General features: G+C 34.3%; 1 long non-coding RNA gene across 1 annotated transcript; it reads right to left on the reverse strand.

Moving 5' to 3' along the window:
* Positions 1-2,645: 2,645 nt before the first annotated feature.
* LOC144411697 (uncharacterized) lies at positions 2,646-18,058 on the reverse strand. The gene is made up of 7 exons (XR_013479721.1): positions 17,950-18,058; positions 17,109-17,170; positions 15,957-16,075; positions 14,823-14,860; positions 14,079-14,195; positions 12,473-12,583; positions 2,646-3,474 (listed from the first exon to the last, which is right to left on the reverse strand). It is a non-coding gene; the product is annotated as an uncharacterized LOC144411697 (long non-coding RNA).
* Between the last annotated feature and the right edge of the window lie 278 nt (positions 18,059-18,336).

Genomic DNA, 18,336 nt, shown 5'->3' on the forward strand with positions numbered 1-18,336 from the left:
GCCTTCAAAATTATGTGCCTGAGAAGCTGAGATAAAATTAACAATATCTAAGCCTAATAAAACTTGTAAAAATATTTACATTCAATTTGTAGATTTTTCTTGTATCAGTCTTTTCCTATTTTCTTCATTGTTTCCTTGTATCAGTCTTTTCCTAATTTCCCCATTGTCTTCATAATTCTTTACCTGAGAATCTAGAATACCATTAAAAATACCTAAGCCTAATAAAAACCCTATTAATCCTAATGGCTGGTATTTCTAACGGTGGGAATGGGTCTAAATCTATCTCTAACAGAGCAAATATAAAAAACAAAAAAAGCCATGGTAAGCCTGTTAATACTTTTCTTCTTTGGTCGGTGTCACGACATTCTGTTTCCTGTTGAAAAAACCTCAAAAATAAAAGAGAAAATAAGGATTAGGACAAATAAAATAGGCAAATATGGATAGAGCCTATTACTAAAAAAAGCTTTAATATTAAATATTCAATATCAGCAATGAATATAATACTTCGTGCATTACTGTATCAGTATTAATATAATCAAAAAAAATATTATATCGAACTAAAATCAAAATGATCACTAGATGGGAGTAAGCCTGACTAATGAAACACTTGTAACATACTCACCGGAATTTCAGATTTGTCTCTGATTCCGTCTTTTTTTCAATTGCTCCAGTGCTTTCAGAATTCTGTGCCTGAGAAGCTAAGATAATATTAACAATATCTAAGCCTAATAAAATTCGTAAAATATTTACATGTAATTTGTAGATTTTCCTTGCATCCGTCTTTTCCTAATCTTCTCAGTCCCTGCATAGTTCTGTGCCTGAGAAGCTAGAATAACATTAAAAATATCTAAGCCTAATAAAAACCCTATTATTCCTAATGGCGGGAATGGGTCTAAATCTATCTATACCAAATAAAATAATAACAACAAAAAAGCCATGGCAACCTGTTAATACTTTTCTTTTTTGTCGGTGTCACGATATCCTGGTTCCTGTTGAAAATATCTTAAAAATAGAAGTGAAATCATGATTATGACAAACACAGATAGAAAAATATGGATAGAGCATATTACTAAAAAAGCTTTATTATTAAATATTCAATATCAGCAATGAACATAATACTTCGTGCATTACTGTATCAGTATTAATATAATCTAAAGAATACTATATCCAACTAAAATCAAAATAAACACTAGAAGGCGTAAGCCTGACTAATGAAACACTTGTAACATACTTACCGGAATTTCAGATTTGTCTATGATTCCGTCTTTTTTCAATTTCTCCAGTGCCTTCAAAATTATGTGCCTGAGAAGCTGAGATAACATTAACAATATCTAAGCCTAATAAAACTTGTAAAAATATTTACATTCAATTTGTAGATTTTTCCTGTATCAGTCTTTTCCTATTTTCTTCATTGTTTCCTTGTATCAGTCTTTTCCTAATTTCCCCATTGCCTTCATAATTCTTTACCTGAGAATCTAGAATACCATTAAAAATACCTAAGCCTAATAAAAACCCTATTAATCCTAATGGCGGGTATTTCTAACGGAGGGAATGGGTCTAAATCTATCTCTAACAGAGCAAATATAAAAAACAAAAAAAGCCATGGTAAGCCTGTTAATACTTTTCTTCTTTGGTCGGTGTCACGACATTCTGTTTCCTGTTGAAAATACCTCAAAAATAAAAGAGAAAATAATGATTAGGACAAATAAAATAGGCAAATAATAAAAACCCTATTATTCCTAATGGCGGGAATGGGTCTAAATCTATCTATACCAAATAAAATAATAACAACAAAAAAGCCATGGCAACCTGTTAATACTTTTCTTTTTTGTCGGTGTCACGATATCCTGGTTCCTGTTGAAAATATCTTAAAAATAGAAGTGAAATCATGATTATGACAAACACAGATAGATAAAAATATGGATAGAGCATATTACTAAAAAAGCTTTATTATTAAATATTCAATATCAGCAATGAACATAATACTTCGTGCATTACTGTATCAGTATTAATATAATCTAAAGAATATTATATCCAACTAAAATCAAAATAAACACTAGAAGGCGTAAGCCTGACTAATGAAACACTTGTAACATACTTACCGTAATTTCAGATTTGTTTATGATTCCGTCTTTTTTCAATTTCTCCAGTGCCTTCAAAATTATGTGCCTGAGAAGCTAAGATAACATTAACAATATCTAAGCCTAATAAAACTTGTAAAAATATTTACATTCAATTTGTAGATTTTTCTTGTATCAGTCTTTTCCTATTTTCTTCATTGTTTCCTTGTATCAGTCTTTTCCTAATTTCCCCATTGCCTCATAATTCTTTGCCTGAGAATCTAGAATACCATTAAAAATATCTAAGCCTAATAAAAACCCTTAATGGCGGGAATGGGTCTAAATCTATCTATACCAAATAAAATAATAAAAACAAAAAAGCCATGGCAGGATTGGTTAATACTTTTCTTCTTTTGTCGGTGTCACGATATCCTGGTTCCTGTTGAATATATCTTAAAAATAGAAGAGAAAATAATGAATATGACAAACACAGATAGGAAAATATGGATACAGAATATCAATAAAAAAAACTTTATTAATAAATATTGAATATCAGCAATAAACATAATACTTCGTGCATTATTGTATCAGTATTAATATATTCAGAAAAATATTATATCGACTAAAGTCGAAATGAACACTATAGATGAAAAGCTCTGTTAATACTTTTCTTCCTTTGTCGTTGTCACGATATCTTGTTTTCCTGTTGAAAATTTCTCCAAAACTACAATAGAATATAATGAACATGACAAATAAGATAGCTAAATATGGAAACAGCATATTACGAAAAAAGCCTATTAAAAAATATACAATATCAGTAATTAATCAGTCATGTTCAATAACAGTAATAAAAATATAAGAATAACGTAGAATGAAAGAATCATTTTAAACTTATCATACCAGTACATCAAATACAGGATTGCATTGCAGGGTGTTAAAATACAAATAACAATTGTATTTTAGTTTTCTGAGCTATGATTCAATTCATTAATAAAGAGAAGAATCCGTTTGCAGTTATTCAAATTACATAAATAGTTAGTTCCTCACGGGTCGACCCATGTCAAACTTCCGCATATAATCCTTTTACAGTGTGTATGACATTTTGGTATAGTTTCAATCAACAGTCGTATTTGATATAAAAGACATGTGTATGTGCTGCCCAATGCATTTGTTTGGGATCACATATTAGTAATCAGTGCACATACATACGAGCTTAAAGTAGGTATGGCAATGGAATACAGTCTCAAACAACAGTCTATTTTTTTATATAGAAGTCTTGTGTGTGCCCTCGATGCATTTGTTGGCTAGCACATCTTAGTTATCTTTAATAAAACTTTTCTTCATATTCAAATAATTGAGTTGTATTTTCTTTTGAAACTCAGAAAGATTTTTCAAGTTCCATAATTGAAGAATCCTGTAAAAATATATATACATTTAGTTATTATGCACTTTTATAGTAGAGGAAGTAAATAATGATCAACCTTTTACGTATGATGAGTCTCTACAAGACACCTATAACGTGTTGGGCGATGACGCTGTGCGACTTCCTTGGACTTATAACCTGCCAGTTTTCTCGATATTAACAACTCCACATCTTTGAATATGATTGAAGTCTATTACTGGCAATGAAATATCCAGTCTACATGAACAAAGTACGAGAAACGAATAATATGTGATGAAAAACGTCAAAAAGTGTGCTGATAAAAATGGTTATTGTAGAGGTCGAAACGCATAATGTAGAAGCCAAAACTATTAACCCTACTATTCACATATGTCAATATATTGGGACATCTGTCATACTTGGTCATAATGTATTGGGTTGCTAAAGTTTACGACCAACCTAAGTATGTCGACAACATACTTAATTCCAAAATATGCAAGCAATAGCAACTTTAATTTATGCAATATGAATAAACCCTATCATTTACCCAAAATAAAAAAAACAAGCAAACAATCCGATTATTACGGCAATTAAATTAACACTACTTGAACGACAAACTTCTAATGCGAAATAACCTTTATATAGCCGACTTGAAATGATCCGAAATAATATTAAACAAACAAGAATATGAGAAGACTGATACAAGATTTTGTTGAAGTCAATCAACATGCCTCTTTTCTCCCCGCAAACAGAAGATGAAATTGCCTTAAAGAGAGAAGTCTATGAGCGATCATTCACCAAAAGTACAATGCCCGATAACTTTCGAAATACCCCGGGTCAAATATATATATATACGGAAGAAAACAATTAAACTTTGTCTGTTGCTCAGGAAATAAATCTTAGTAGTGGTATGTGTAATATACTATTACATGCTTGAGATGGCTTAAAAAAGATGCTATTTGATATCATACGAGTTTTTTAGGTTTGCAGTAAAAGAGTATATATCTATTTTAGACATTACATTAACGTCCATTACATTATACTAGTGATTCCAACTAAGAGATGTACCGATACCTTTTGTCGCCGATACCAATTCGACAACAACGATAAAACGACGATATTAAAATTTTAAAGCAGAAATTGCCTACATTTACATGCTATGTAATTCTTATCCCAGGTGTGCAGTCGAAACAAGTTAAAGTAACAGTTTGCAAGATTTATTCATGCCACACAATTTTTTAGATTTGAAAAAGACATATTTAAGATAAAAAGAAATTAATGTTTTGGATCCTGATACGTTTTTATTTAAATATATTGCACACTGATGTTAATTTTATCGGTGTTCGGTTAGAAAACTCATCGGGTTTGGCTACTGTAGGTGGTAAAAGAAACAAATGTTCACTCATTCTATCCAACTGATAAATCGAGTTGCGTGCGCAGAATTTTATGCCATTATAACGTCGTATTTTGTATTTTGCACATCGAAAAATTCACATTCGATATATTTCTTCATAATTTCCATGTAATGTCAAAATTGTCAATATAAAAAAAGGTTGCAATAATAGCCAAATTAGTAGAGCTAGTTGGGCTGATAAATGGCTTAAATCAGGTCATAATCATATTCCCGTTTCTATTCGCGCGGTTTGGAAACAGCATTGCTCCTACCTAACGAGGATAATACCGCGAACACGATCACTCCAAGCAAAAAATAATTTCAATATCAGTATTTCAACCTACTTTGTAAAACATTCAGGAATAGATTAAAAGTGTATTTATCAAGGAAATATCAGTCTACATTTAGCCGATATCAATACGAATACCGATACCCAATACCTTTTACCGAAAGCCTTTTATAATAGGTTTGACCAGCACTGGCTGCATGTGTAACGACATTGATGTTTATTTTAAGCAGAAGGTAAAACACTCATTTCAAGCATTCCGAACCGAAATTGAAATAAATGAAAAGTCAATATACCGCAATTAATGATAAAATAAAACTAGTAAATAATACACGATAGCAGTGGCGGCGCGTGGTCATTTTGACAACCGGGGCAAGCTACTGCGGGACCAAGTCACCCCCAACTACGGGGACAGGATGAGCGCTGTAAGTTCTCCCATCATTTTATGAGTATAAAAACCATTCCATCGGTAACAACCAATCGGCAAAAGCGACAATTTTTAACGATAAGAAAGTGTCTTTAAAACCGGTCCCAGTCAAGGGATTAATAAATATAGACATAGTTTATTTTGAAACCTCTTTCAAAAGGAAAGGCAATATTTACCCAGATAAATACAATGACATATCAACAGAAACTTCGGGAAAGCAGACAAAACCTAAAATAAGGTTTAAAATGTTACTATGAAGAAAGGAGAGTTAAAGCAAAGATAAGGACATGCGTCGCTCACTCATAGATATATATGCTGCTAAACTGCTACTGCTTGAACATATATGCAACACGCCGCGGTTTCTTGGAAGCGAAATGCTCAATACCGCGCTGATTAAAGTCATGCATCCCAGAAATAACGTCTCTGTGAATGGATAAAACAGCCAAGGAATTTAATCTATCTTGCTTCATTGTGTTTCTGAGATACGTTTTAATAAGCTTCAGCGTGCTGAATGTTTGCTCTGCGTCGGCGGAAGAAATAGGCGTCGTCAAAATGATGTCCAGAAATTTTGCAGACGCCGCAAAGGTAGTTACTAGAGTGTTATCTATGAGGAACCCATAGAGCGCGCAAGTTGATGTGATGTTCAAAAAAGTTTGATTGGTGTATATACATCGCAATTCATTTACCAATTTACCCACGTTTATCATGGGGTAAAATTTGACGACAGTAGCCAACAAATGGATTGGAAATTGACGTGCAAATTTTGAGAAAATCTTGGGGGTTCATCAAAGAGAACGCGGCAAGGTGTTCAGTGCGCAGACGGTCGCCTATTTGATTCACCAGAATGTCACAGCAATCCTTTGCAGACAAAATCAAACGCTGCGTTGTTTGCCCGCGGCGTAAAGAAGCACTTCATGTGTCGTCGTATTTTATTGTTTCCCGGATACGAGATACAGCATCGCAGAAGTCTGAAATACACGACTGCACAGACGCTCTCCATCCATTAGCCTTGACTGCAATGCGCCGTATAATACATCCACGTGATAGAATATTGTGGAGAAAAAAGCGAGAAAAAATGAAAACTCACCATCTTCTAGCAGACGCCTTAGACCTGCCGCCTCCCTCACAGAGCGTTCGTCCCAAACCGGAGAGCTCTGAATGCCATTGAAACACTCAATGAGCTCAGACCTAATTTCGGACACGCCCTGCACCACGCATGATTGAAAGTTCCAACGTGTTGGTGCACAAGCTGGGAGACGGCGGCTACATATCTGGCGAAGGAGGTCAGAGCGCTTCGGCGAAACGGAAAAAAACATTTGCAAAAAATATACGGACGAGAGGGGTATCAAGAAACATATTATTAATAACGAGGTCAAATTTGTGTGCATAACAATGTAAAAAATGCGCATGAGGAAAATCTTCTTTTATAACTTGAACACCATGTTTCGACCCACTCATGACTGCCGCGACGTCATGAGTTTGAGCTATCAATTTTGACTTCGCGTTGTAAGGATGTAACACTTCTTTCAGTACAGCGGATATCCCGCAAGTCGTGTGATCAACGATTGGTACAAAGCTGTGAAATCTCTCGGTAGATTTACCATCTTTTACAAACCGAAAAATCACAGCCAGTTGGGAAACGCACGTGATGTCAGTTGTCTCGTCAGACTGAATCGAAAGGAACTGGCAATTCTCAACTTCCAGAGCCAAATGTTGTAAATAAATTTGATACATTGAGTCGAGCAAATCATTTTGGATATCCTTAGATGTCCCTTTCGAAACAGTTGCGGCATCAAGATGATCTCTCAATACTGTATTTAGGGATGCGGTGTATTCCACCATATCCAAAAATACCCCTTTATTAGAAGAGCCAGCCCGTTCATCGTGCCCACGGAGGGACAGCTCGTGACAACCAATAAACTTCAAAACATCTATCAATCGACCGAAAACATGGCGGGTTTTCTCGACGTTTTGGTTGTGCCGACGAATAGAAACCGCACGTCCTTCATCCAACTGTGCTGCAATATTAACATTTCCGAATGTTCGGTATTTTACTGCATTGTCCAGATGCTCCATAGAAGATTGATGACCCCTGGCACGATCGGAAAGATGTTTAAGATCTCTATAACCAAATTTACACCAACGTGAGTCACGGGCGGTAGCAAAAAGTAGGCAATAAAAACAAAAAAGTGCATTTTTGTCCTCGCTGTAACACAACCATTCGTGTTTTTTATACCAAGTTTCTGCGCAAAATGTACGCCGACGCTTTCCTCCGTCATGGGATTGTTCCAGTAAACAATTTTTTGGTTGATAAGGCCCAAGACGTTGTACCTCTAATTTTTGTTCCAGCGGCAGCTGCGAAAACGGAGTGCGAAGTAGTGCATCAATCTTATTCATTATGAGGTCTAAGTCTAAGAAATGCGAAGCCGGAAAGAAGTGAGGAGCTCAAACGGAATGTGGAAAATCGAAAGCAAATGGACTAAAGGTCTCTAACTGATTCAAATAGCGAAACAAGCGACAAAAACGAAGGCTAGGAAACTATCAACTCTTCAAGCAACCAACGAACGAGAAGGAATGCTTGAATATGTCAACACGTTGTTGTAAGAAACGTCGGCATTGTGTCGTCATAATTTCGGGGCTAGCCCCGATCGGCCCCGATGATTTAGTAAAAGAAACAGAAAACAAACGAGACAAACGCGGCGAGTGGAAGATAAAAGAGAGAATACGATATACAATGAGCAACCGGGGCAAAATCGGCGTCGCCCCATCGACGTTCGGCGAAGGCTTTGCAAGCGAAAAATGAACCATGTCGGGAGAATATGGCTAATGTAGACAGTCTGTGCAGCCGATATTGAGGTATTTTTCAAATATTTTTTATTATACCGAAAAAACAACCGGGGCATTGCCCCGGTTGGCTCTATTGACGCGCCGCCACTGCACGATAGTAATACAAACATTTGGTAAAAAAATCACTATTCAAGACAGACAAAATTATTGCAAAATGAACATATCATATTGGGTTAGTTTAGCTGTCCTCAGTTAATATTTGGACGTGATTTGACTTAAAATTATTCTAATGTGAATCAAGCATCAAAATTAGAACCAAGCTGAAGTATAAAATGCTACAATCAGAAGATAACCCGTAAGTTACAATGACAATATATTTTCGTGGCATCAAGATACCAGAACAACACAACGCAAAGAACTACAGAAACAAATGTTCGTAGAAGTATGTAATGGACAGACATTTTTCCTCTTTACAGGTATCCCATATTTTCCTCTTTATATTGTTCACGGCGTTCTATATTTTGTACTAAACCCAAAGAGGGTTTATTTGATTTGAGAGATTCGTTTTCCTATATGACTTAGATTTACAGTCACGTTAACATATTTTAGGATATGATTTTAAAACAATCGCACTACAAATAGGAGTTTTAGGATTTACCTACATGAAAGCCAGTAAAACCCGCATTTTTATTTTTTTAAAAGCTCAAACTGATATGATTTTGTCACAATTACATCCAAGCTCCTTCAGTTAACAGTTAATTGGACGTGTTTTAACCTTAAATATTCTAATACTCTCCAACATTAAAATTAGAAGCAAGTTAAAGTAGCAAGTAGAGTTAAGTTGAGCAAGTTAAAGTAGAGTTTATAAATGTCCACTTATTAGCAGAGGTTCAGCTAAAATAGAAGAACAAACGATTAAACGAAGGCTTAAATAATATGACTCGGCATGTGTGCAATGTAAATTGGATATTTTCTGCCTTGCCAGCCTGTTTGGGACTGTTTTCTATGCGCTGGAAAATATGAATATTCAGTGTAAGCGTCAAATATACAACAGTGCAGCCTACAACAGATTTAGCAACCAATCACAAGAAATCATTTTTTTTTACTACATTGAATACCCGACAGCCAGACTGCACCTTCTGAAAAGGAGTCTGAACAACAACCGTTGGTATATCGAGCGCACAAACCGAGGATAAACAGATCGAGCAATAATCAAACACAGCAATTTGATAACAATCACAAACTATATAAAAGGTGTTGTACAGAGACAAATCAAAACGTGAAATAAAAATCTAGCCTTGACAAAATGAAAAATTTGAAATGTTAGGAACTCCGGAAAAACATACGATTGAGCGAGGGATTAATAAATATGACCTGGCATGCGTGCAGTGTAACTAAGATTTTTCTAGCTTGTCAGCTTGCTTAAAACATTTTAACTTTTCGTTCAAAAATAAACCATTTCAACACACATATTAGAAACTATAAATATTCAGTGTCAGCGTCGGATAAATACCAATTCAGCTAATAAAACAGAACCATTCTAAAGTATTCGCAATCCCTAATGAAGAACAAACTGATTAGTGTCGTTGCGACAAAATCAGAAAATTTAATAAAAAGTCCTCTTGTTGCGTACTCCCGAATCTTGCAATTTAATACGCTTCATCGGAGAATTAGAAGTAACCATTTCATTTTTTTCTTAAATTCGTGGACACGTCCACCGCTTTTTTGTTAATACGTTTTCTTCATTTCCCCAATATTTAGCTTAACATTCTTACTTTAAATCTTTACTGTTTTACTCAAAGTAAAAAACAATACACATCATTTAGCATTCACAAATGTATTTTTGTACGGCTAAGACATTCACGTGACAATGACTAAGAAATGAATTATTATTTATCAGAATTTTTGGATTTAAATAAAAATTTATCAAACACAAATCTGGGTCGGGCATTCAATTCAATTCAACGAAAGCATTTATTTCAAAAACACCACCGAATGCAAATTTCAAATTTTTTAATTTCTTCTAACCCGAAACCTAAACCAGGCTGGACAAGCACTAATTTGTTATTTTGAAACTTTAAGTTAACGACGGATTTAAATTCAATTCAATGGAAGCATTAATTTCAAATAAAATCTCTCATTTTTCAAAGAAACAATCACAACTGTGGTAATATACTTAGATAATTGGTATATTGCACTATAAGTTTTTTCAAAAATATTGAATTATTCCGAAATTTTCCGATCTAGCGAGTCAATATTTGAATATTCTATTAAATCGAGGACTAATATAAACGAGAATATTGGCCGAAGACTTATCGATCGAAAGTTAGGGGATCCCCCAAAACAGCGCTGTTACTCCATAGTGACACCTTGTGTCCCATCACTAATTAATTAATTACTCGCTAATTATACGACATAATTTATCCAAAATCAATAGGCTTCTGGTACGCCGTATGATGAATGCACATGCAAAATCTGGAGCAGATTCAATCTCGTTTTCGTGAGATATCGAGTGCATCTAACCGACAAACAGACTATACCTATCAACATACTTACCGAATAAAATCGATAAGTAACGAGAGAGCTGTACTCAAATATATGGACACGTCACAAGGTGTCGCTATTTTTTATTCTGACCCACAAAAAAACCGAATATGTTGAAGTCCACAGAAATTTTTAAAATAAGTAAAAGTAATAGCTTTCTGGCAAGAAAAAATCAATCTTTAACCACTGAAAATTTCAAAGCAATTGGTCCAGTATTCGAGAAGGAAAGCGATTTCATCATGACGATTCATCATGACAAAAAAGAAGAATACTAACAAGAACAACAACATAATATTGAAACGATCGTTATGTACACTGACGTGTCCAAAAAGTTAATTCAACAAAAACTTGCGGTGGCACAATGTAGTATTCGAAGATTGTAAATTTTACAAAAATTGATTGATTTCAGAAAAATATTTAATTATTTCAATCTAATTTCGGCTTGGGGATTAAAATTTGAATGTACCAATAATTTTTCGAACTATGGCATTATGTGAACTATATGAACTATGTCAAGTTTTGGGTTTATGAATGACCAAAAATGTAATTTGATAAATTAGATATGAATTGGATATATATTTAAATCAATCTATTCGTACCTGTCTGCTATAGTGATATGGCAACATCAAATAAAATAATACACCGTGGATTTTCCAAATTCTAAACCCTAACCATTCCGAGCCTGTTGAACCCCTGCGCTATCTTGAAAGCTCCCGCCAAGCCCCATTGTACCAGATGGTTGAAATTAGGAGCTCAATTAAGACTTTATAAAGGGGAAACATAAATTTGTGCAATGTTATAGAAAATGAAAAGATTCAGGTTGAAAATCCTTGGTTTGCCATAGCAATCGAAGATGTTTCAAAGTCATAAGCAGAAAGCACCAAAAGGCACTATCATATAAGCACAAACACCAAAGCGCGCGACATCCGTGAAGATGACGGGTTCACTAAAACTTACAACTGCGCAACGCTATAAGAACAACAACGCTAATTTATAAGTTGTTGAACGTGTAAGTTTAAATATCTGAGATGAAATGTAGTTAAATTTGCATAATTAGTAGACGATGTGATAATCTCATAATAGAAAACTGTTTTAATTAAAGGAACCTCGACGTACCCCTGTTAATCCAACAAAAAACAAAAAGTCGATTGAACTATGGTTAAAAACTACTCTTCTAGACTATTGAAAAACTAACAAAACGCTATGGCAACGAAATAAACCCACAAAGTACGAATACAATAAATACTATGAAATGAGGCCCGACCAATTGTAATAATGCAGCCGCAATTGCCCCATTACCAGTATTATAACCCCATTGCTGGCGGACTGCCGCATACTTCGATACTTGTCAATGGATGTGAGAACGCCCAAAAGGAAACATAACCCGCGTCTTTTCGGGAATTGTGCAAACGAAATAACACAGCAGAAACATTTATTGCATACCAGCTAAAAACTGCACATCTTCCGTGAACTAGCGGGTGGAAACCATTGCATTATATGACTTTTGCAGTTCTTCCTGACTAGCGGGATTTAACATGATATTTCAGTTCATACCTGACAAAATATGAATTTAAAGATTTATAAGATTTCATACTTGCTCTTTACTCTTTACACTATATATAAGCTTCCATCTCACTCCGTGAGGCACCAGACTAATAGCAATGTCCGTTTGATGCAATGACTCTTTCAAGCAGTGATTTAGAAACTGAAAATAAATATATAGTTTCATTAATAAGTTTCGGAGTTACAAATCACAAAAAAATGAATGCTTATTAACAGAGGTAAAGCAAAGGTAAACTTATATATTAAAAATGCATAAACAATATTATTTTGACCACGTATGAATGCCAGTATTGCCGATTTATTCATATAGTTAGTATCAATAAAAAAAGTGTTTTACCAAAGCTGAGTTACGTGAACATTCAACACCAAGTATTGTAGTGATTACCAATTTGTGAAGTTCCTTAATTATTATTTAATACGAAAGTAACACCGACACGATCTAAATTTAAAGGCATAGAAATGTCCAACTATCCGCTTCACAAATATCGCACCCCGGGGTTCATAAGAATGATATTGTTCGCTTAAAGTTGGAACCGTAAATTACAAACTGTGATAGAAATCCTCATGCATTCGGTCGGCGCTACGTGCGAGCGTATTTTTGTACATATAAATCATTATGACACTACTGAAATCTGTTTTAGTTCTCTCTGAAATTAATTTTCCCGAATTTTTGATGTTTTATTTCTAAATGCGGGTACCCGATCACTACGGATTAATTGTCGATGATTGAAATGCGACTTGTAAAATATTCACCAACATCGTCAGGCAAAGAGAGACGGGCTACAACGTAACTGTGAAATTTCGCTGTGAACGACCATACATTTTAGTTTATTAAACGCATTACGTCGCCGTGAATTGCACTTTCGGCGCACTCTTTTAATTTCATCTTAACCCCCGTTGGAAAATCCTGACTGCGCCCCTGGATGCGGCCATATTTAAAATGCGGTATTTATTGGCTTAATTGTGTTCAACGAAACCTGCAGTTGCAACGACTTACGACAATATAAAATCATTACAACTCAAAATTACCGCGTCAATCCGCGGACATGAAATGAAGAACAATGAAACCACGTGTAACAACACCGACTCCGCCCCGCCGCAGGCCTGTCACTCTGATTTTTTTTTAAGTTTCACCGTTTAAAATATCCCAAGATATGGACAAAATACGAACGATTATAATTAAAATTATTGCAAAAAAAATCGATCGATATATTTTGCATTAATTATTTTATATATAGTCACATACCGAGAAAAAGTCGTATGCGGCTTCATAGGTTGTTAGTTTCAAAATAGACAAAAGGTACATCGCGCGAACAATTTACAGTGTTTCGATTTCAGTTACTATTATGGTATATATTTTGAAGAAATACTAACATAACACCAAATTTTGTGCTTTACAATGTCTAAAAAGCGTTTTCAAACTGCTGCGAGACTGCTAAAACAAAACCTATGGTGATATCTTTCGTTTTAGATTTTAGTTTTATTATTTTATAATGCCGCTTTTCAATCAAGAAATTGGGTTGCGGATTCACCTCTTTATCATTTATCTCTTCACCGATTTTTATAATATAGTATTCTAACTTGTTTGTGATGAATGTAAATTAAAAAGATTCAAAAGATTTTAATAACATACTTACTCTTTAGACTCGATGCGTCCACCTCTCTCAGTGATGTATAATCGGACAAATACCTCCGCGTGTCTTTTGATGTAATGATAAACTGTCTTTTCCGCTTCCTAGAAGTGTTTCAGAAAGCTGAAATTTATGCGAGATAATGAAATGTAGGTAAATTTTGTATAATATTGATTTGATTAAACATATTTGTTCGAACTATGTCATTATTAAGTTTTAAGTTTATAAGTTACGAAAAATGTAATTTGACAGGAGCACAGAGAAGCTATGCTTATACTTTGAATACATAAAATAAAAATATTAATTTTCAGTTCATTCACAAATCATTCACAGATTTCCTCCTAATTTACAAACATTACTTTGGAATGATCTGTCAGGGTATAATATTGCAACACATCATATAAACTGTATTTATATTCATTGGAAAGCACGTTGAAAATACGGCTACATATTTAAGAAATGAAAATATCAAAAATAAGGCGGAAAAGATAAAATCTAACGAATATTTCTGTTTCTAATTACCTTTACGCCCCTCAAAAAATTGCCCACGCCCTTGTGATAAGCTTTGCTTATTCCAAAGATAAAAAGACGACAACTTGTACTGATATTCATTTCGTTCATTCTTAAATTATTTGCAGATTTTTAACATTATAAATATTACTTATTCGGAATGATCTGTCAGTGTGCTATGTTGTATCTCATTATTTAAATCTTAACTAGTGAATTATTTATTAGTGTGCTATATTTTACCTTCAAGTGTTCCATAGTCTTTCCTTCCCAGCGATTTCCTGAAAATATACGTCTATAAATAACTTCAGCCACAGACATTGTAGACTTTATAATATAGATCATGATAGATCATAACTAGGAAATAAACTATAGAGAAATAAGGAATATATTCCCAGATTCGAACACTTATGAACATGGGACGGTATGATTACTAAGGCTACTAGCAATAGGAATATAGGCTGACTATGGTAGATTTACAATTGGTGGGATCTCATGTATATAGTAAATTTGGAAATTTTAGTTTGAGACACAAATCACATTGTCAACCAGTACTAAAGGGTGTACGATTCCCGGTTATATTGATGCATATTGATGCACTTGATTCTACTCACTCATATAATATCGTTATTAGAAACAATGCCATTTCATTTCGAAACACATGTGAATACGAATGTCATGGTTAACTAGTACCAAAATGGGTAAGATACACGATTAAATTAAGTCAAGTCAAGTTTATTTTTTCCAACCAGTAGAATGTATCACAATCATAAAATAAGAAACAAAAAAAATTTACACAGTTCTACTGGGGAAGGGAAGTCGCGGGGAACCAAACTGGTTATCGAGCAGGGACACCCAAGTTCCTAATATCTAATTAAAAAAGTAAGAATTCTGAGTTTTCAAGCTGCTCTATCTTAAATTGACGGTGAGTGCCGTATGAAAGAGACCATTCAGTAGAGATTATATAGGAGAGTTTATATTAATTAAGCTCTCCTTAATACACGTGATTAGGCATAACATGACGTGACCCGCACTAACATTAGGGAAAATATGACACATATTTTTATGTCTCTATTTTTATAGTTATGAACATGGATGGTATGATAACTTAGAATATTTTCCAAGGGGATAAGAACCAAAAAGTTTACACTTTGTTGAATATAATTTATACAGTATCGTTTTTGGAAATTTTAGTTGGGACACATTTTGAAACTGTAATTTTTAGAAAATTTCATTTGACAGACAAACCAAAACTGAGCTTATACTCAATATATTGAAAGTAATAATTTGTCTGTAGATTTCCCGAAAAAAAATACAATATATCATTTATTTATAAATATCTAAATTGAAAAGATTTCAAATGATTTGATTACATACTTGATCTTCAGAATTGCTAGGCCTCCATATCACTCAGTGATGAAAAGCTGGCACTTGACGAATTTCTTTTGGTACAATGATAAATTGTCCTGTCAACCTTCAAGCAGTGTTTTAAAAAGCTGAAAATCAATATATATGTTATGATTTTGTGTAAGCCAATTCTAAATTTGAATTGAACTAAATTTCGTTGCGCCAAATATGTCATTTTCAGGTAGTTAATTTACACAAATGCTATTTGACAGAGACACTGCAAAGCAAAAAATATACGTTAGTTTCAATAAAATACGTAACGGGTAAATTTCGACATTTGATTTCATGAAAACCAAACTTTTCTCCGATTTTTTTTCTAAAATACACATAACTAACGAAATTTAGACGAATAAAATTTATTCAGCGATTGCCATCAAATTTCAAAAATTATAGATTACCATAGACATTGCTTTTTCATTGACTCTACAGTTACAGGTATATATGTAATCATTCAATTTCATAAATTCAGCTCAATATTTCATAACATATCAGGTGTAGTTTTCAAACTGAACAAGTTGCAAATATTACAATAACAGTAAAATACTCAATGAAGTTTTATAACTGCTTCATGGAGTATATGACTAATTGCCTCTGATCAGTAATTGGTAGAATTATCACATTGCTCACGGTAGGGATCGCAAACTGGGGATCGCTATATCCAGCAGAGAAGCGAGCAACGATTTTGGGGGTCGCAAAGAGTACACCAATTTGATACAAGGTACTTTATTTAAAGTACTTTTTCGGACTTCTGCTCCAAAATACAATTATTAAAACTTTTACAAAATCTAAATCTTACATTTTCGATAGAATGCACAGGATCAAATAAGCAGCGTAACAATGTTGGCTTGCATCGAATTATTTAGCATTTTAAACGTGAACGTGGGTCTTACTCTTTTGGACTTTTGATTCGAAAGACCATTACTAAAACTTGTGAAAATATAAACCTTCAATTTCAAGGGAAAAAACACGATCAAATAAGTAGCATAACAATGCCGACTTTGATCGTAAGACCCGAGAGGCGGTGCGCTCGCATCTGATTGTTCAGCATTTTATAAGAAAACAGTGGTATGCAGGAATAAAATAGGCGTCGAAAGTCAAATGAAATGTTCGAATAAATTTTACTTGTATTGTTCCTCGTTCGTTACTTTGTGTCTTTGAATCTTCAACCTTTAGTTGTTCTGCATCTGAAAAAAAGTTAAGATATTGTTAAATAAACTGTCGAAGAATTCTCTTGCATACTAAATGAACAGTGGGGCTCTATCTGATCTTTTGCATAAAGCTCCCGCCACGTTTTAAAATTACATATTAGTAATTATCCATTTGGGGTTAGGAATGATTCAAAGAATTTCCAGTGCAATCTGCATTCCTAACTTAAACTGTATAATTACTAATTCTCTTATGTTGAACGTTGGTAGGGTCTTTGTAGAAAAATCCAATCTATACACGGCGATCGGTAGTATTCGTACCAAGATGGCGCACAACCTGCAGGTACACATACTGTGTTCAGGTTGTGCGCCATCTTGGTACGAATACTATGGGAGCCCCCTATACACAATAAAATATGAAAGTGAAAAGGCTACGGCGAGTCTCTTATCAACCATTGATTTTGCGATACATTTGAGAAAGTTTTGAAAGTTATGCATTACATTCATGTAAATCTTGCCATGTTGAATGCAGCTTACGTAGTGACGTAGATCAGTATATTACGTTTAAGTTTCTTAATATGGTAAGTCTATGTATTGCCATATAGCTTTTAAGTTCGACCAGTTGTGAGGAAACGATGGAACCCGATGTTAGTGAGTTCGATACAAAAGAGAATCACCCACCAACTAGACTTCTGTATTAGGTTAATAATTCCAATTTGTATAGGCCCGAAAACCTCTAATTTACCACTTATACAATAGAAAAATGAAAGCAATGGAATAGCAATGAAAACAATAAATATAAAGAACATTTAGCTCACCTGAATATTGTTTCGAACTCGCTGTCATAACTCAACAGTCAGCTTATCCATACTTCCTACACAAAATCAAACCTCATCCTACGACAAACATTTGTGACTGCGATGTCGCTTGTGGCTTCCCGCGCACAAATATTTGACGAAAAAAGCTAACTGATTGTTGTAATCAAATATTTTAACTGATTACTTTAATTACTCCAGGTTGCCGTTTCGAGCTGATCACGCTTCTAATGCGTGATCTTAAATTTGCAGAATGAAGAAGGACGGTTGGGATTTGCTTTATACATTTTCTGATCGTTAATACCTAGTTCATATTATTTTCGGGGGTGTTTATCTCGGTGAACGTTGGGAAAGGTGGGGCACGTTGGGACATGGGGCACAGTGAAAAAT

Source organism: Styela clava, chromosome 12 (assembly GCF_964204865.1).
Source record: "Styela clava chromosome 12, kaStyClav1.hap1.2, whole genome shotgun sequence".
In the NCBI taxonomy this organism is placed as follows: domain Eukaryota; kingdom Metazoa; phylum Chordata; class Ascidiacea; order Stolidobranchia; family Styelidae; genus Styela; species Styela clava.